The 20,684-nt window shown below is 40.4% G+C and overlaps 1 protein-coding gene across 4 annotated transcripts in view; it reads left to right on the forward strand.

The window, feature by feature from the left end:
* Positions 1 to 20,684, forward strand: part of pip5k1cb (phosphatidylinositol-4-phosphate 5-kinase, type I, gamma b) — a 66,139-nt gene that overhangs the window by 8,368 nt on the left and 37,087 nt on the right. The gene's annotated exons all lie outside the window — the stretch shown is intronic.

Here is a 20,684-nt window from a genome sequence, read left to right on the forward strand (position 1 = left end):
TGTTATGTGGAGAGACTGGATTAGTCCAGTGACGCGTGAAGTGCTCAGAGAAATCAGAGCAACGCTGACCCGAGTGAAAATATAATTTCTCAGATTGCTCATTCTAAGTAAAAGGTTTTACGGGAGATGATGATGATTATATGGGACATGACAGCATGCACCTGTGAGGACGCAGGATCAGACGGGGGACATGTGTCAAACGCTAGAGATAAAAGGTGTATTCTTTGGCCTAGATATGTAGCCTATATGATTTTTTTTCTTTTACATCTTCCCACAAGCATTCATTGTAGTCAAGGTGTCAGAATGTTTAATGTAAGAAGAAAAGTATAGTTAAAAGTGAAGTTAAATATAAAAATAATCAAGGCAGGTTTTCATTTTTTGATGCCCAACTTTCAGGTTGCCAGTCGTTGTTATTGGGGTGGCTAGGGTTTTCTGTTTGGTTGCTAGGGCATTGCTAGGGGGTATCTATGGTGTTCTGGGTGGTTGCTAGGGCATCACTATGCAGTTACCAGGGTGTTGTTAGGGTGTTTTGGGTGGTTGCCAGTGCTTTGTTATTGGGGTGGCTAAGGTTTTCTGTTTGGTTGCTAGGGCATTGCTAGGGGGTATCTATGGTGTTCTGGGTGGTTGCTAGGGCATCACTATGCAGTTGCCAGGGTGTTGTTAGGGTGTTTTGAGTGGTTGCCAGTACTTTGTCATTGTTGTGGCTAGGGTTTTCTGTTTGGTTGCTAGGGCATTGCTAGGGTGTTTCTATGGTGTTCTTGATGGTTGCTAGGGCATCACTATGCAGTTGCCAGGTTGTTGTTTGGGTATTTTGGGTGGTTGCCAGTGCTTTGTTATTGGGGTGGCTAGGGTTTTCTGTTTGGTTGCTAGGGCATTGCTAGGTGGTTTCTATGGTGTTCTAGGTGGTTGCTAGGGCATCACTATGCAGTTGCCAGGGTGTTGTTAGGGTGTTTTGGGTGGTTGCCAGTACTTTGTTATTAGGGTGGCTAGGGTTTTCTGTTTGGTTGCTAGGGCAATGCTAGGGGGTTTATATGGTGTTCTGGATGGTTGCTAGGGCATCACTATGCAGTTGCCAGGGTGTTGTTTGGGTATTTTGGGTGGTTGGCAGTGCTTTGTTATTGGGGTGGCTAGGGTTTTCTGTTTGGTTGCTAGGGCATTGCTAGGTGGTTTCTATGGTGTTGTAGGTGGTTGCTAGGGCATCACTATGCAGTTGCCAGGGTGTTGTTAGGGTATTTTGGGTGGTTGCCACTTGCCAGTACTTTGTTATTAGGGTGGCTAGGGTTTTCTGTTTGGTTGCTAGGGCAGTGCTAGGGGGGTTATATGGTGTTCTGGGTGGTTGCTAGGGCATCACTATGCAGTTGCCAGGGTGTTGTTAGGGTATTTTGGGTGGTTGCCAGTGCTTTGTTATTAGGGTGGCTAGGGTTTTCTGTTTGGTTGCTAGGGCAATGCTAGGGGGTTTATATGGTGTTCTGGATGGTTGCTAGGGCATCACTATGCAGTTGCCAGGGTGTTGTTTGGGTATTTTGGGTGGTTGGCAGTGCTTTGTTATTGGGGTGGCTAGGGTTTTCTGTTTGGTTGCTAGGGCATTGCTAGGTGGTTTCTATGGTGTTGTAGGTGGTTGCTAGGGCATCACTATGCAGTTGCCAGGGTGTTGTTAGGGTATTTTGGGTGGTTGCCACTTGCCAGTACTTTGTTATTAGGGTGGCTAGGGTTTTCTGTTTGGTTGCTAGGGCAGTGCTAGGGGGGTTATATGGTGTTCTGGGTGGTTGCTAGGGCATCACTATGCAGTTGCCAGGGTGTTGTTAGGGTATTTTGGGTGGTTGCCAGTGCTTTGTTATTGGGGTGGCTAGGGTTTTCTGTTTGGTTGCTAGGGCATTGCTAGGGGGTTTATATGGTGTTCTAGGTGGTTGCTAGGGCATCACTATGCAGTTGCCAGGGTGTTGTTAGGGTGTTTTGGGTGGTTGCCAGTACTTTGTTATTAGGGTGGCTAGGATTTTCTGTTTGGTTGCTAGGGCAGTGCTAGGGGGGTTATATGGTGTTCTGGGTGGTTGCTAGGGCATCACTATGCAGTTGCCAGGGTGTTGTTAGGGTATTTTGGGTGGTTGCCAGTGCTTTGTTATTGGGGTGGCTAGGGTTTTCTGTTTGGTTGCTAGGGCATTGCTAGGGGGTTTATATGGTGTTCTAGGTGGTTGCTAGGGCATCACTATGCAGTTGCCAGGGTGTTGTTAGGGTGTTTTGGGTGGTTGCCAGTACTTTGTTATTAGGGTGGCTAGGGTTTTCTGTTTGGTTGCTAGGGCAGTGCTAGGGGGGTTATATGGTGTTCTGGGTGGTTGCTAGGGCATCACTATGCAGTTGCCAGGGTGTTGTTAGGGTGTTTTGGGTGGTTGCCAGTGCTTTGTTATTGGGGTGGCTAGGGTTTTCTGTTTTGTTGCTAGGGCATTGCTAGGGGGTTTATATGGTGTTCTGGGTGGTTGCTAGGGCATCACTATGCAGTTGCCAGGGTGTTGTTAGGGTGTTTTGGGTGGTTGCCAGTGCTTTGTTATTGGGGTGGCTAGGGTTTTCTGTTTGGTTGCTAGGGCATTGCTAGGTGGTTTCTATGGTGTTCTAGGTGGTTGCTAAGGCATCACTATGCAGTTGCCAGGGTGTTTTGGGTGGTTGCCAGTGCTTTGTTATTGGTGTGGCTAGGGTTTTCTGTTTGGTTGCTAGGGCATTGCTAGGTGGTTTATATGGTGTTCTGGGTGGTTGCTAGGGCATCACTATGCAGTTGCCAGGGTGTTGTTAGGGTGTTTTGGGTGGTTGCCAGTACTTTGTTATTAGGGTGGCTAGGGTTTTCTGTTTGGTTGCTAGGGCAATGCTAGGGGGTTTATATGGTGTTCTGGATGGTTGCTAGGGCATCACTATGCAGTTGCCAGGGTGTTGTTTGGGTATTTTGGGTGGTTGGCAGTGCTTTGTTATTGGGGTGGCTAGGGTTTTCTGTTTGGTTGCTAGGGCATTGCTAGGTGGTTTCTATGGTGTTGTAGGTGGTTGCTAGGGCATCACTATGCAGTTGCCAGGGTGTTGTTAGGGTATTTTGGGTGGTTGCCACTTGCCAGTACTTTGTTATTAGGGTGGCTAGGGTTTTCTGTTTGGTTGCTAGGGCAGTGCTAGGGGGGTTATATGGTGTTCTGGGTGGTTGCTAGGGCATCACTATGCAGTTGCCAGGGTGTTGTTAGGGTATTTTGGGTGGTTGCCAGTGCTTTGTTATTAGGGTGGCTAGGGTTTTCTGTTTGGTTGCTAGGGCAATGCTAGGGGGTTTATATGGTGTTCTGGATGGTTGCTAGGGCATCACTATGCAGTTGCCAGGGTGTTGTTTGGGTATTTTGGGTGGTTGGCAGTGCTTTGTTATTGGGGTGGCTAGGGTTTTCTGTTTGGTTGCTAGGGCATTGCTAGGTGGTTTCTATGGTGTTGTAGGTGGTTGCTAGGGCATCACTATGCAGTTGCCAGGGTGTTGTTAGGGTATTTTGGGTGGTTGCCACTTGCCAGTACTTTGTTATTAGGGTGGCTAGGGTTTTCTGTTTGGTTGCTAGGGCAGTGCTAGGGGGGTTATATGGTGTTCTGGGTGGTTGCTAGGGCATCACTATGCAGTTGCCAGGGTGTTGTTAGGGTATTTTGGGTGGTTGCCAGTGCTTTGTTATTGGGGTGGCTAGGGTTTTCTGTTTGGTTGCTAGGGCATTGCTAGGGGGTTTATATGGTGTTCTAGGTGGTTGCTAGGGCATCACTATGCAGTTGCCAGGGTGTTGTTAGGGTGTTTTGGGTGGTTGCCAGTACTTTGTTATTAGGGTGGCTAGGGTTTTCTGTTTGGTTGCTAGGGCAGTGCTAGGGGGGTTATATGGTGTTCTGGGTGGTTGCTAGGGCATCACTATGCAGTTGCCAGGGTGTTGTTAGGGTATTTTGGGTGGTTGCCAGTGCTTTGTTATTGGGGTGGCTAGGGTTTTCTGTTTGGTTGCTAGGGCATTGCTAGGGGGTTTATATGGTGTTCTAGGTGGTTGCTAGGGCATCACTATGCAGTTGCCAGGGTGTTGTTAGGGTGTTTTGGGTGGTTGCCAGTACTTTGTTATTAGGGTGGCTAGGGTTTTCTGTTTGGTTGCTAGGGCAGTGCTAGGGGGGTTATATGGTGTTCTGGGTGGTTGCTAGGGCATCACTATGCAGTTGCCAGGGTGTTGTTAGGGTGTTTTGGGTGGTTGCCAGTGCTTTGTTATTGGGGTGGCTAGGGTTTTCTGTTTTGTTGCTAGGGCATTGCTAGGGGGTTTATATGGTGTTCTGGGTGGATGCTAGGGCATCACTATGCAGTTGCCAGGGTGTTGTTAGGGTGTTTTGGGTGGTTGCCAGTGCTTTGTTATTGGGGTGGCTAGGGTTTTCTGTTTGGTTGCTAGGGCATTGCTAGGTGGTTTCTATGGTGTTCTAGGTGGTTGCTAAGGCATCACTATGCAGTTGCCAGGGTGTTTTGGGTGGTTGCCAGTGCTTTGTTATTGGTGTGGCTAGGGTTTTCTGTTTGGTTGCTAGGGCATTGCTAGGTGGTTTATATGGTGTTCTGGGTGGTTGCTAGGGCATCACTATGCAGTTGCCAGGGTGTTGTTAGGGTGTTTTGGGTGGTTGCCAGTGCTTTGTTATTGGGGTGGGTAGGGTTTTCTGTTTGGTTGCTAGGGCATTGCTAGGGGGTTTCTATGGTGTTCTGGGTGGTTGCTAGGGCATCACTATGCAGTTGCCAGGGTGTTGTTAGGGTGTTTTGGGTGGTTGCTAGGGCATCACTATGCAGTTGCCAGGGTGTTGTTAGGGTGTTTTGGGTGGTTGCCAGTGCTTTGTTATTGGGGTAGCTAGGGTTTTCTGTGTGGTTGCTAGGGAATTGCTAGGTGGTTTCTATGGTGTTCTGTGTGGTTGCTAGGGCATCACTATGCAGTTGCCAGGGTGTTGTTAGGGTGTTTTGGGTTGGTTGCCAGTGCTTTGTTATTGGGGTGGCTAGGGTTTTCTGTTTGGTTGCTAGGGCATTGCTAGGTGGTTTATATGGTGTTCTGGGTGGTTGCTAGGGCATCACTATGCAGTTGCCAGGGTGTTGTTAGGGTGTTTTGGGTGGTTGCCAGTGCTTTGTTATTGGGGTGGCTAGGGTTTTCTGTTTGGTTGCTAGGGCATTGCTAGGGGGTTTCTATGGTGTTCTGGGTGGTTGCTAGGGCATCACTATGCAGTTGCCAGGGTGTTGTTAGGGTGTTTTGGGTGGTTGCTAGGGCATCACTATGCAGTTGCCAGGGTGTTGTTAGGGTGTTTTGGGTGGTTGCCAGTGCTTTGTTATTGGGGTAGCTAGGGTTTTCTGTGTGGTTGCTAGGGAATTGCTAGGTGGTTTCTATGGTGTTCTAGGTGGTTGCTAGGGCATCACTATGCTGTTGTTAGGGTGTTTTGGGTGGTTGCCAATGCTTTGTTATTGGTGTGGCTAGGGTTTTCTGTTTGGTTGCTAGGGCATTGCTAGGTGGTTTCTATGGTGTTCTGTGTGGTTGCTAGGGCATCACTATGCAGTTGCCAGGGTGTTGTTAGGGTGTTTTGGGTTGGTTGCCAGTGCTTTGTTATTGGGGTGGCTAGGGTTTTCTGTTTGGTTGCTAGGGAATTGCTAGGGGGTTTCTGTGGTGTTCTAGGTGGTTGCTAGGGCATCACTATGCTGTTGCCAGGGTGTTGTTAGGGTGTTTTGGGTGGTTGCTAGGGCATCACTATGCAGTTGCCAGGGTGTTGTTAGGGTGTTTTGGGTGGTTGCCAGTGCTTTGTTATTGGGGTAGCTAGGGTTTTCTATGTGGTTGCTAGGGAATTGCTAGGTGGTTTCTATGGTGTTCTAGGTGGTTGCTAGGGCATCACTATGCTGTTGTTAGGGTGTTTTTGGTGGTTGCCAATGCTTTGTTATTGGTGTGGCTAGGGTTTTCTGTTTGGTTGCTAGGGCATTGCTAGGTGGTTTATATGGTGTTCTGGGTGGTTGCTAGGGCATCACTATGCAGTTGCCAGGGTGTTGTTAAGGTATTTTGGGTGGTTGCCAGTACTTTGTTATTAGGGTGGCTAGGGTTTTCTGTTTGGTTGCTAGGGCAATGCTAGGGGGTTTCTATGGTGTTCTGGGTGGTTGCTAGGGCATCACTATACAGTTGTTAGGGTGTTTTGGGTGGTTGCCAGTGCTTCATTATTGGGTTACTAGCGGGTTATTGTTTCTTAAATAAAAAATTATATTTCCTGTCCATGCTGCAAGTTGAGTTACAAACATTCTCCTCCGATGACGCATCTCTGTGATTTCTTTGTTGGGTTCGATGAGCTTCTCGCCACACACGCAGGGCCGAAGCGTGACGCGTGTGTCTGAGGATGTAAACACTATAGAACAGGAGCTGAAGGCCGGAGCTTTATTTAGCATTTCCTCAGCCGTAATCCGTTGAGTTTCACTGCAGATCAGCGTCTCATCCAGTCCGACTCTCTGACATGAGAACATAAACACAAGCAGTGATACGGACACTTCACGGACACATTTGATGAAGTAATAATGTTCTCATCTCACCCTGACAGAAGAAGGTTTAGCTGCTTTTCCTCAGAGGAAGATGTCATTGTTTTGGAGACTCGGTTAAGCTTCATCAACTTTTGCAGATTTTGGTGTCTTGGCAAATCTGAGCACAGATGTCAATATATTTTCTCAATTATTTCAATATAAAGTGCACAATATATATATTTTTACTGTATTCGTACCATGCAGTGTTATTTTAGTATTATTGTAGTATTTACAATAAAAAAAAAAGCTTTATTTCATTTTCAGGATACATTAATATCTCAAAGTAGGGCTGTGCGATATAGCTAAAAAATGTATATAATGTTTCATATCGTTCGGTTTCGATAATGATTGACATTTTTTATAACCTTTTTTTAAAACAAGTAGAAAAGTTTGAATTTCAACCACTGTTTTTTTTTATCCACATTATTAAGGCAAATATCAAATTATATTCGTTTTAGCAGTCAAAAACAAAAATGTAAACAAAAATATCTTCTTTATGTCTTATGTTAAGATAAAAAAAGTAAGTGTTAAAGAAACTCTTGAACTTAAATAAAATGTTACAAAACAATACAAACCTCTAAAACTGTAAGAGATTTTGGGCTGTCAGTGCTGTTCAGATCTTATTGGTTGTTCGCTTGTCAATGGACCTTATTCAGAGCAGCGCCATGACAGGTATGAAAGTGAGGATAGACTTGTCATGTTTCCAATGGCATCCACTGTAAAAAGCTGTATAAAGCTCCTAGATTAGTTTTTATTTAGGATTAGGAGTTTTTTGTCAACTGAAATTTCTTGGAAAGATATTTTTCCAGTGTGAGCAGAACAATCCAAAAAAACACATTAAACAACAGTACAGCCCATTGAAGAGATGCATGTCTGTCCCTCACAGCCTCGTTTCATTCATACTGTCTACTATGGTTTCATTCCCATTCAATATCAAAGCTGGCGCTGCTGTGAATAAGGTCTATGGGAGCACGCTGATTTATCAAAACATCTGATAGGCTGTTTAAGATCTACGGGCGATGCGCGCGCATTTTAAACGAAAATGTCGAGCGCTATATCGAACATTTTATGGATCGTTACCGACAATCGTGTACCGTCGATAAATAATGATGATGACGATGAATCTGTCGACTCAACATTAGTGAAGTGAGCATGCAGAAGATCTGAGGTAAAGATGAACTGGTGGATGTGCTGATGGACGTTCACTGCTATAGATGCAGTTCTAATGCAATATTGAACATAATGCATAAAGTGAAATTAGTAGGCCTATATTCTTGAAAAGCTATTGAATTATAATGATGTTGATATTTTAGGAGTGCTTTTCCCTAATCTAGATTATGCATGATGAACCTGAACGTATTTGATCAAACTTTCATAGGTTTCACAGTGTGTGTGTGTGTGTGTGTGTGTGTTTACTGTCCTGACCCTAATCCCATCAAAGCCCAATACAGTCTGATGGTGACAAGAGATTATCACCGGTGGAACTTTCCAGTCAGGTTACTTTCCCACTTCCAAAAAGTTTGAGGCAAACCACATCTATCTATCTATCTATCTATCTATCTATCTATCTATCTATCTATCTATCTATCTATCTATCTATCTATCTATCTATCTATCTATCTATCTATCTATCTATCCATCCATCCACAGTATCTATCTATTCACAGTAACTATCTATCCATCTATCTAGGCTTTCTATCTATCTGTCTATCTATCTATCTATCTATCTATCTATCTATCTATCTATCTATCTATCTATCTATCTATCTATCTATCTATCCATCCATCCATCCACAGTATCTATCTATTCACAGTATCTATCTATCTATCTATCTATCTATCTATCTATCCATCCATCCATCCATCCATCCATCCATCCATCCATCCATCCATCCATCCATCCACATTATCTATCTATTCACAGTATCTATCCATCTATCTAGGCTTTCTATCTATCTGTCTATCTATCTATCTATCCATCCATCCATCCACAGTATCTATCTATCTAGGCTTTCTGTCTGTCTATCCATCCATCCATCCATCCATCCACAGTATCTATCTAATCACAGTATCTATCTATCCATCTATCTAGGCTTTCTATCTATCTATCTATCTATCTATCTATCTATCTATCTATCTATCTATCATCCACAGTATCTATCTATCCATCCATCCATCCATCTATCTATCTATCACAAATGTCCTGCACATGATTCATTAATTGTCCTTGTGTGTGTAAAGTCAGAGATTGTGAGTGTTGTGAGTCGTTCCCGGTCGTGTTTTCCGTCTGTCCGCTGCTCGTGTCCTCGTCCTTGGCACGGTTTATTCCCGGTGTGATCCTCCGGTGGGCGTAATCTCTGCTCTCCCATTGGCCGTTGCTCGGCCCAGGTGACCAGAGTCTCTCAGGGCATCAGATTATTCCTCCTGTCAATCCAATTGAGCGTTCTCCTCTCAGGACTGATCCCACTCCAAATAGAAACCAGCCACGCAAACCACAGCCGTAGGGATTCCTACGACATCTGAGGTGTGTGTTTCTGACTTTTATTCTTTCATACGGGATATTTCAGCGCTTAAAGTCTGTCAGTAACTGTTTTCGAGCTTCAGTTTGGAGTTTTGGGTCTTGCGAGGCTGTTCCTCAAGTGCAGTTATGATGTGTGTTGCATTGATATGAGCTTTCAAACATTTCAAGGCAGTTTGAGGAACTTTTTTTTATCAAGATCAATTCATCGTAAAGAAACAGCAGCACTGAACTACAATACTCTTTCTCTACTTGATCAGTATTTTTGTTTTCCTGAAGAAAATTAAATATATATGTATATATTATACACACACATATAATATCTAATATATATAATATTTTCTAGCAGTTATTTTTGGGCAAATTAAATGCAAATTTATCGCTAGGAAACTGTAGCATTAACCCCTTAAGTGTTGTTGAATAGACATGAAAATGCACATTCCGAACTTAAATGGTTGTAATTCAAGAATGCTTTGGAATATAGACGTAAGATTGGTCTTGTTTTAAAGAAGACATTTGACAGATTGTTGTAGAAGTGAAATAAATTAAGAAAGTGAAAAAGAAAAAAAGTTATAGAAGTTTGAGTTTATTAAATTGTAAAATGTAAAAATTTAATTATTCATATTTTATATAAAATATATATATTTTCAAAACATGTTGGACTCTAAAACTGCAAGAAAATGAAAGCCAAAAATCTGAACAAGTTGTGTTTTAAAATTTTAGGTTGATATCTCAAAAAATGAGCTTTCAGTAAATTTTGTTTGGGCGCAGTACCAAACGTTTTCACTAGGTGACAACCAGCCTCCATTACTGCCCATATAAGGGCGCCTCCATTTCCATATGTGGTTTGAGTGATCTGAACCATTATTTCCACAATTTTAATACAATTTATGAAGTAGACATCCTATTCAGAAGTAGTATGGGAAGTTTGAATTCAATGAACCTCTAATAAACACATAAAAGAACACATATGTGCGTTATAGCTCGCTGCCTCATCACAAGTGGTGAATCTATCATTTTTTTCTTTATATTTAAAACATTTTCAGACCATTTTTTTCAACAAATTTTTTTTTTATGGATGTTATCTTTTGAACTCTTGGCATGAAAACAAACTGAGGTTTCTACCATTCTTTCATGATTTTTCACGTTCGTCACTATTTCAAAATAAAAGTCTGAACACGGCTTAGGAGTGTGAAAATATTCTTGTTGCAAATTGATAAATTACGACTCCTCTGTAATTTATTTTGAAGATCAGTCACCAATTATGAAAACTAGATATTGTAAGCTTTCAAATGATACATAGTTTGTCAAGATTAGTTTAGGTTTAGTATAGGATATTACTGTTTTAAATATGTAATGGCTGTAGGCCAGTGACACTGCCAACAATCATATCATTAATAATATTTGCCAGTTTGAGGATGTTTTTGTGCTAACTTTTCGGAGATTAATGCACTGACTGACATTTGCTCGGTTCATTATCTCGTCTGTGTAGCCTCGAGCCTCTCATCAGTTATTATATGTTCATAAAGCATCTTTTTAATTGATTGCCTCCAGCGCCGGCATGACATTTGTCACGTTCTCCAGAGAAACACACCAAAAGCTGTGCGGATATAATTGATCAAGACGGAAGTGTTTTATGTAAATGAAATATAAATGAACTAGAATGATTTCTGAAGTAGGGCTGCACAATATATCAAAAGTGTCGAAATATCGCAAATGTAATAACTGGAGTCATGAACAAAAGACGAAGAGACAATCACTCGCAGCTCTCGGCTGAATAACTTTTGTAACTTTAATAAGAATCAGGATATATTTAATTCATACAGTGAAAACTAAGCTTTTACGTTTGATTATTGAGTTTCTGTTGTTAAATAACCCTAATGTAGGATAACCTGAACCCCGAGGTTTACACTGATGTTAAAATAACACTTCTTACGCTACAGTAAAACACTGATGTTCACTTTCAGAAGCTGTAGGGATGTTTTCTCGTCACAAAAAGAATGTGAAACATGTATGTAGGCTATATAAGTTTAAAGATATTAGAAAAATCGCGAAGCAAAGAGGACACGGAGACCGACAGACTAGACAGAGCAGGTTACTTATGATATAAAAAATCTCAGCTCTCAGATTCTGTCAATTTTATTAAGAAATTCAAACAATAAATACCATTTTGGCGCTTGTGAACGTGACGCGACGGATCCCTAGCGGCACGTGACCCGATCATCTCTACTAGCTAACAGTAAATAAACACGAATGAACAATGTTCAAGTGTATTGGCAGGGGGTTAAAAGGGAAATCAATAAAGTTTTAGCAGAGCCCGTCTACGGAGAGCCTGGCCACTCCCTGTTAAGTCCTATTGTACTGAACTGTGGTTGTAGTTCCACCAGTGTTCCACTGGGGGCGATCGCCCATGAGTGCAGAATGAATGGGAGTCTATGGAGCTAGACGGCTAAATGTGTCTCTTTCACCCGATTGCCGTTGAGAAATCTCAGATTTGATTGTAGATTTTGCAAGTTCAACATGGGTTTTAGGTCGAAAGTTGAATGAACGAGTACTTATGTCGTTTTGATTTCTTACAGGTTGAGTTGTTGTTGCCCATAACACGCTAGCATTCTGCTAATGAACGCTGATTGGTCAGTGAAGGACTGATTACGACCAGAGATACCGCTTGATGGCATCGTGTGTGTGTGTGTGTGTGTGTGTATTTTCGGCGTGGTCTTTTAAAACAACAAAACAAAAACTCTTCTAGCATGTGTATTTACGTGTGTCAGCTGTGTTGTCGACGCCTCGAGAGAAAAGAAAGTGCAGAGCGCGAAAGCACCAAAGCGACTGAAGGATTGCCGTAAAGCAGTATCTCTGGTCGTACGATGTGTATGACGTCATTGACATTTAAAAAGACTTTTACAAAGCAAATAAGTGACTCTAAAAAATCTAACACCCAGCAATGTGTAATTTATTTGCATCTCCTTTCGAATACAACATTCAAATTACTAGACAAAAAATGATATCCTGAGAAAAGTGGATTTTGAGGGGTATAACGCCATACATAGATATCATATAATAAAGGCTAGATGTCTTACGGCGGAGTCTCGAACGGCATCACCGTTTGGCCATCTTGTCACAGGCAGGCTTTCTGGCGGGCTCTGTGGTACCTGATGTAAGGTTCAATGCTTGAACATGTATGTTATAATTATTCATATGTATGCCGTGTCATAACTACATATCTGACGTTTATAACAAACCAAACAGTTTGAAAATCGGTAGAAAATTGAGCAAGTTATGGTTATTTAAAAGTACATGCACCATTAAAACACAATGTTACGAGTGAGCGAGCTCCCTGTGGCAAGATGGCCGCCGTTTGCGGACGTCGACCTCCATTGGCCAGCAGCGCGCACGAGACATCCAGCCTTTATTATATGATATCTATGGCGCCATAGACCTTCATTCATTCTGCACTCGTCCTGTGAGCGCCCTCATGTGGAGCCAGAGTGGAACTGCAACCAGTTCAGAAGCCGGAAGTTTACTGAGAGTGGAAGTTCTCCCCTTATTAGACATTCTCTGGTTTTAGAAATAGATATTCCAATGCACCCAGAATTTTTTTTTTTGCTTGATGGTTTCCCCTCAGATCAGTTCAGTAAATCCCACTTATTTGTATTGCATATATTGTTAATGGCAGCTAGGGAGATAATCACTGTGAACTGGATGAAGGTGCGTGAACCCACTGTGACAGAATAGACACATAGACTGAAACAGATGTACATGTTTGAGAAGATGACAGCAGACTTGCGGTTGAAATCGGACATGTTTCGACAGAAGTGGGCACTAAATGAAAATTTGCTTGAAATAGATAGTTAATGTTTGAACAATGCAGATAATGTACTGGTGTCGTGTGTGGTGTATTCTCTGAAGCGCTGTCAAGGATTTGTGTATTTATTTTAACTTTATTTGTTGTTGTTTTTTTGCTCATTTATTGACTTTACATGACTAATATTATATGTAAATGGAAAGTTCAATAAAAACACAGTTAAAAAGAATGAACAATGTTGAAAGATACCGCAGAAAGAGGTCAATAAAACAGCTGGATAACAATTGTGTCACATAACATTTACCTCAGGAAAGCCATTTAATGACTATAATATAGGCAATAGCACGTTAGTTAGCTAGAAAAAAAGAGCTATAGAGAGTATTTTGCTAAATATGTGTGTACTATATTACATATTTTTTAAATAAAGTTGTTGTTATTATAATAAAAAAACCGCATTGTTTTTATATTTGAGTTATTTTTAACCTTAAATAATACCACCAGCTGATAGGGCTCTCTGTATGTTTACAGCATTAGGTGAGTTTTTTTTTTTTTTTGAGAAAATTAATGCCTATCATGTGTACCTAATATTTATCCAAATGAGTCAATATTGAATTGAATTGAAATCGTGAAATTTGTGTCAAGCAATAATAAAAAAACGTAGCTTACTGGAAATTGTACAATGTAAACATTGTAACATATTGTCACTAGACCTAATAAAATTCAGTTTAGTTACTAAAATGTTTTGACAATCACAATACACTCATCCCCCCCCCCCCCCCCCCCCATAATTAATGAGTTATCGCATATCGCATTTTTCTTCAATATCATGCAGTCCTGATTTCTGCAGTTGTATGTTTTAGATGTAAATGAACCGCGTTGACGTAGACGAACTGTAATGTCCTCTTGTTTTCAGGCGGTTTTGCATTAATACGAAGGCAGGTTCCCTCAGGCTCTCATAATGGACTGACTGTAACGTGTTCGGACAGTTTGTGTCCTGACCTGCCGCCGGTTCTGCTGTTGTTTCAGGGTTGAATTGATTCTAGCACAGAAATCACTCGTCTTTAGTGCTTTCCAGAAGCTGGCTGCATCTGTAGGGTTGAAAACCTCCTTTTATGTCGGATTTACATTCATCTCGCAAATGTTTTTTATCAAAATCAATAAATCGTAAAGAAATACTCTTTCTCTACTTGATCAGTATTTTTGTTTTCTTGAAGAAAACTCAGTAACACTTTATTTTACAGTGTCCTTGTTACATACTGTATGTTACATGCACTCACCATAATAACAGTAAATTATGCATAATTACATGCAACTAACCCTCAACCAAACCCTAATCCTACTCTAACCCTATAGTAAGTACATGTAGTTGCTTAACATTACTCAGTACTTAAATATATAATTACACTGTAACAATGACACCTTAAAATAAAGTGTAAACGAAAATTTTATAAAACTGTATATGTATATATTATATACACAAATATAATATAATATATTTAATATTATAATATTTTCTAGCAGTGTTTTGCCATATTAAATGTACATTCCTCATCTTTAATGATGTGCAGAAGCTGCATCTGCTTTTGTTGTTTAGATATTCATCATAAAATAATGTGGATGTTTTTATCCAAATCAGTTTATCGTAAGGAAACAGTAGCAATAAACTGCAAACAATCATATTATTAATAAGTATTCTTGTTTTTTTCCTGACAAAAAGGATAATATATATATTATATTTTAAATAAACTTTACATGTGAAAACATGTTTAGAATTTACTTCTTTTTTTTCTTCAAAATTGTTTAAAAAAATTCTTGACTTCAGCATAAAATTCTTTATTAATTATTATTAATATTATTATTATTTTTATTATATTATTATATATTTTTATTATTTATTTATTTATTATGTTGTCATTATTTTTATTATTATCATTAATAATAATAATAATATGTTATTATTATCATTAATAATAATAATATTATATTATTATTATACATATTTATTTATTTTTCCTATTCTCTAGCAGCCTTTAGTTTTTAAAGTAAAAGAAAATGTCATGAAAACAAGATCACATTTAATTTCAAATGATCAGAATAAGAAATATGCGAGATTTACTCAAAAACTGCAATGATGATGCACAATATCATACAGTATATTCACAAGTTACTATAATTGTTTTGTCTTTATTATACGTGCACAATATGCTGTTCAGAATATCAGTTGATTGATAAAGATTTAGTGTTTGAATCTTATGTTAGTTTTGGTGAATGTTATTCTACACTGACACACAGATATAGATCTATACAGTATTTCATGCTTACTTTATGCTTTTATTCTTCATGCGATTCATGCGCAATACTGTCATGAAATATGAAATATGGTGATCATTCAGTCGCTCTTCAAGTGTTACCATCATCTCTGAAGTCTTTGGTTTGCAACATGAAGCGCTGAGAGTCATGGCTGTGTTTCAACAGAAGGATCGTGAGCAGTTGTGTGTGAATCTCGTGACAGTCTGTTGGCTTTCTCACACACACACACACACACACACACACACACACACACACACACACACACACACACACACACACACACACACACACACACACACACACACACACACACACACTGATCATGGTGAGATGCAGTCTGTCACTGGCCCGAATTACACCATATATTCCTGCTTTACTCTTCTTCACATCGTCGATTCAAACACAGCATTAATGTGACTTTTTTAACATCCTCAATTGAAACATCCAGTGTTTCGATGTTGTTGCCGTTGTTTTGAGGGAAGATTTGGAAATCATCATGCAGCGGATGAGAAGTGTATGGCTTTTGTTAAATGACCACATATTTTTCTCATGTGTAAATCTGCATCTGTGAGGCCGTGTGTGTGTGTGTGTGTGTGTGTGATGTTAGTGTGTGACTGTGTGTGTGTGTGTGTGTGTGTGTGTGTGTGTGTGTGTGTGTGTGTGTGTGTGTGTGTGTGTGTGTGAGAGAGAGAGAGTGAGTGAGTGTGTGACTGTGAGTGTGTGACTGTGTGTGTGGGAGTGTGTTTGTGTGCGTGTGCGTGTGTGTGAGTGTGTGTGTGTGTGTGTGTGTGTGTGTGTGAGAGAGAGAGAGTGAGTGTGTGACTGTGTGTGTGTGGGAGTGTGTTTGCGTGCATGTGAGAGAGTGAGTGTGTGTGTGTGTGTGTGTGTGTGTGTGTGTGTGTGTGTGTGGGAGTATGTTTGTATGCGTGTGTGTGTGTCTGAGAGAGTGAGTGAGTGTGTGACTGTGTGTATATGTGGGAGTATGTTTGTGTGCGTGTGTGTGTGTGGGAGTATGTTTGTGTGTGTGTGTGTGTGTGTGTGTGTGTGTGTGTGTGTGTGTGTGTGTGCGTGCGCGTGTGTGTGTGTGTGTGTGTGTGTGTGTGTGTGTGTGTGTGTGTGTGTGTGTGTGTGTGTGTGTGTGAGATGCAGTATTCAAGGACAGTGTCAGTTCTTTGTTCCCGATTGCAGTTGGATCTACTTTGTTAAGATTATCCTCTTGACATTATCTAGCAGTTATGATTATCGTTAGCTCTGTTTCCATTTACACGACAACAGCGTTTCGGGGCCTGAAAACGCAAACTTTTGAAAACGTTACCGTTAGCGTCTTGTTGTAAACTACAAAAACGTGAATTTGTGTAAACAGTGACGTCTTTTCCTCGATTGCAGCAACTTCCAATTTTATTACAGATATTTCTCAGGAAGTGATGATTTTGATCTCTTGAACACATGGGATGGAAAAGTTGCTTTATTCGCAAATGATTTATGCCATATTCCAATTTTGTATATAAGTTAAATTCATAATTTTGAAAACACAGTTTCCCAAAATGTAAAGGGGTGGTGTAATCCGCTTTTCACAAGATGTAAAATAAGTCTCTGATGTCCCCAGAGTGTGTGTGTGAAGTTTTAGCTCAAACTACCCCACAGATATTGTTATATAGCATGTTAAAATTGTCACTTTTTGAGGGTGAGCAAAAACACACTGTTTTTGTGTCTGTCCCTTTAAATGCAAATGAGCTGCTGCTCCCGGCACAGGGGGCGGAGCTTCAAGAGCTCGTGTCCTTTTACCTCACACACACATGCACTGAACATTTCAAAAACTTTTAGCCTTTTATGTTCAAACCGGAGTCAGAAAGATGGAGAGACTCGAGAAGAAGTGACAACATGTAGACAACATTTCTGAATGGTTAGTTGATGAATTTATGAAGCTTATGTGTAGTTATCTTCTAGTCATTGATAAGCATATTCTGTCTTGATAATCTATAAATCGTGTTCCGGGGGCGGGGTTTATGTAAATTTTAGGGTTGGTGATGTCACTAACCCGGGAGGAAGCTCGTGTAGTCTCTACCAGCCGTTTGTTGTAGTCCTTAAAAAGCGATTTCTTTAAAAGCAAATATCTCCCTTTGCTTTGAACTTTGAGCGTCGTAACTTTGCAGATGTTGTTTTTCTTTATCCATAATATATGACTTATTTTCCCTGTGGATGTTTTCTATGATGTTTGTCCGTAAAGACAATGTGAGACTGTTTCCTTCAGCACATCTGTTCCTCTGAGCCGCGGCTTCATGTCTCGTCCTCGTCTCTCTCCATAAATCTCAGCGGCTCAAATATGATTACAATTGATTTGGGCTTTTTTGTAAAGCCGCTATTTCTGTCCGCAGAGCCGTCCGCAGTGGACGATAGAAAATGAGCCTTGTGTGATTTACCAGAAGATCAAACCCTGCATTTTAACAGAAGTCTGTAATTAGTTTTGCACAGGCAAACGCCTCCACGTTTTCTTGTAAAGTGTCAAAAATGTTAATACCCTCTGTAGTAAATATGCTAAATTTCTTTAAACCGATGTTTTGTAACAGAAGAGGAGCGTTTGGTCTGCGTTCTGCAGTGTGTGTGAGAGGCAGAAGTGATTTTCTCAGCATGTTTCTGTGTATTTATGTCTGACGACACATGCGTTTCCTCGGCTCGCATTATCTGCTTCTCAAGCACATGCGCATCCACGAGACCGGCAACAACACACACACACACACACACTTAAAACCTCCAGGAGAGACCGTCAACAATACACACACACACACACACACACACACAAAACCTCCACGAGAGACCGTCAACAATAAACACACACACTCACACACACTTAAAACCTCCACGAGACCGTCAACAACACACACACACACACACACACACACACTTAAAACCTCCACGAGACCGGCAACAATACACACACACACACACACTTAAAACCTCCAGGAGAGACCGTCAACAATACACACACACACACAAAACCTCCACGAGAGACCGTCAACAATAAACACACACACTCACACACACTTAAAACCTCCACGAGACCGTCAACAACACACACACTTAAAACCTCCACGAGACCGGCAACAATACACACACACACACACTTAAAACCTCCACCAGAAACCGTCAAAGATACACACACACACACACACACACACACACACAAAACCTCCACGAGAGACCGTCAACAATAAACACACACACACACACACAAAACCTCCACGAGAGACCGTCAACAATAAACACACACACACACACACACACACACTTAAAACCTCCACGAGACGGTCAACAATACACACACACGCACTTAAAACCTCCATGAGCGACTGTCAACAATACACACACACACACACACACACACACACACACTTAAAACCTCCACGAGACGGTCAGCAATACACACACACACACACACACGCACTTAAAACCTCCACGAGCGACCATCAACAATACACACACACACACTTAAAACCTCCACGAGCGACCATCAACAATACACACACACACACTTAAAACCTCCACGAGCGACCATCAACAATACACACACACACACTTAAAACCTCCACGAGCGACCATCAACAATACTGCATCTGCTATCAACACACACACACACACACACACACACACACACACACACACACACACACACACTTAAAGCTTTATAGAGGATATTCTTGATCTCACAAAATCTGTCCAGATCACATGTAACCCCAACATCAAAATAAACAAAAAAAAAGATCATATATAAAGCTTTTTTATTTGTTTTTATTTTTATTATTTGCATTTTGACATCATTTTCATGACAATTAAATACATTTTCCCTGGAAACAAAGATGATTTACTATTTAAATAGTGAGTATTTGTGGATCATATTAGTTATTTTTTGTACTGTAATAATAATTGCATTAGTGGAGAGAATCACCACTGGAGGGAAAAATGTGTTTAAACGTCATTAAAATAATGTCACAGTGCAAAAAACATGGTAACACTTTACTTGAAGCCTTTATGTGTGATGCATTATAAAAGTATTTTTAATGCATTAATTATGCCTTATAATGCACCTTATTATGATCTCATGAATAACTGTTACCACAGTTATAATGCTTAGACATGCTTATACACCTTCAGAAAGTAGAATGCATTAAAACACATGACAAACAACCAATTTCAGATGTAACAAGACTATTATGCATTTTAACTTAAAAGATATTATGCATTATAAAGGTATTCACAATGTACATTATAATGCATTATATCTTTTAAGTTAACTTAAAAGATATAATGCATTATTATAATGTAAATTGTGAATACCTTTATAATGCATAATACATAAAAGCTTTAAATGAAGTGCTAATGGTCCTAATATAAGCTTGATTTTCATTATGAAAAATATCATTTTCTTTAGATTTTGCACAAAAAAATATGAGCTGGACACGTGTTGAGGAGATTCAGTCGTGTTCCAGAAAGAAATGCAGATTAAAGCCACTGTTGTTTGTTGTCAGTGCTGCATTGCTGCTCTAATTCCCAGCTCTGAGATATCCCGCTGGTGTCGGGTGTAAAGCAGGTCAGGTTCTGTTATCTTGCTTTGATTCGGCGCCGGCACGTGCGGAGGAGTGATTGACAGGTTGGCTTTGTCAGTAGGCTCCGCCCCCTCCCCTTGAATGCAGTGACACAGAAACATGTGTGAGGAAAGCGCAGTGTGAAATAACCGCTAGGCATCCGAGAGCTGCAGACTCACGCCGCTTGTCCTTGGACTGTTATTCACACACTAAACCAGTGTGTGTGTTCGGAAGACTATTTTTGCAGTGTGTTTGTTGCAGTTAGTATGCATATTTTCTGTGACCTATTATAGTTCCCGAAATGTGAGTGGGTAATGTATCCCACAATGCAATGCACTTGACTTGACCTTCCACTTCTAGTGAGACGACTGCACGATTTGAAACATTATTTAATTAGAAAATTGCATATGAAGTGTGAAATTATCATATTTATTTCTGAGATCATAACTGGATGCCATTCATTGAATCAGACATGAATGTTCTCTGATTTTAACACACACCTTACACAGGTGCAACCTAGACGCATCATCAGTGATGTCACCAGGGATGATCGTTAGCACAAAACACTTATGCATCATTAATGGAACCTTTTTTAAATGTTACTGGTTTTAGAATGTTCAGATTCAAAAGTAACATTCCCATAATGTTGTTTGAAGAATGATCAAATGGAATGTTCGTATAACCAAGAAAAAACATTTTTGAAACGTTTAAAAACCGAACGCTCTGAGAACATTCAAAAGTAACATTCCAATAATACTTGAACGTTAAAATGGAATGTTTCTGTAATGTTTGCATAACCAATAATTATTTTTTATTTTAAACGTTTAGAATACTGGATTTTTTTTTAAATATTCAGTGAACATTTGTAAAAACATTTTCATAGCTTAAAGGCTCTTTTAATTAACTCTTTAATTTAATTTTTTAATTTAG

Source organism: Rutilus rutilus (genome assembly GCF_951802725.1).
Source record: "Rutilus rutilus genome assembly, chromosome: 6".
Classification (NCBI taxonomy): domain Eukaryota; kingdom Metazoa; phylum Chordata; class Actinopteri; order Cypriniformes; family Leuciscidae; genus Rutilus; species Rutilus rutilus.